Raw genomic sequence first — 406 nt, 5'->3', positions numbered from 1 at the left:
TTTTTTTGTCTATTAGAATAGTGTCTTTATGTATGGTGATATGATATAAATAACAGAATAAATATGATATAACTATAGAGTATATAATTTGCTTTCCCCCCTTAAGAAACGAATAATTCACTGTGTGTATAGTAATAATGATAATGATAAAGGTAAGGGCCATACTAATAATCCCAATGATGGCCATGATAAGAAAATTGATCAAAGGAAGGAAAACAAATCACAATATTAATAGTAATGACAATACTACTTGAAAAGACACTCAGATCCAAAAAAGTACATATGTTTACCTTTTTTACGAGAAAATTAGCTTACTTGTGGAACTTCCTGGTGTCCATCTCACTGGTGACTGTGTGGAAGTTCACAAAATGTAAATAACTGGTACTAAGGTCATATTCAAATTTCT

This window comes from Penaeus monodon, chromosome 20, assembly GCF_015228065.2.
Source record: "Penaeus monodon isolate SGIC_2016 chromosome 20, NSTDA_Pmon_1, whole genome shotgun sequence".
Lineage (NCBI taxonomy): Eukaryota > Metazoa > Arthropoda > Malacostraca > Decapoda > Penaeidae > Penaeus > Penaeus monodon.
This window is presented reverse-complemented; position numbering follows the sequence as displayed.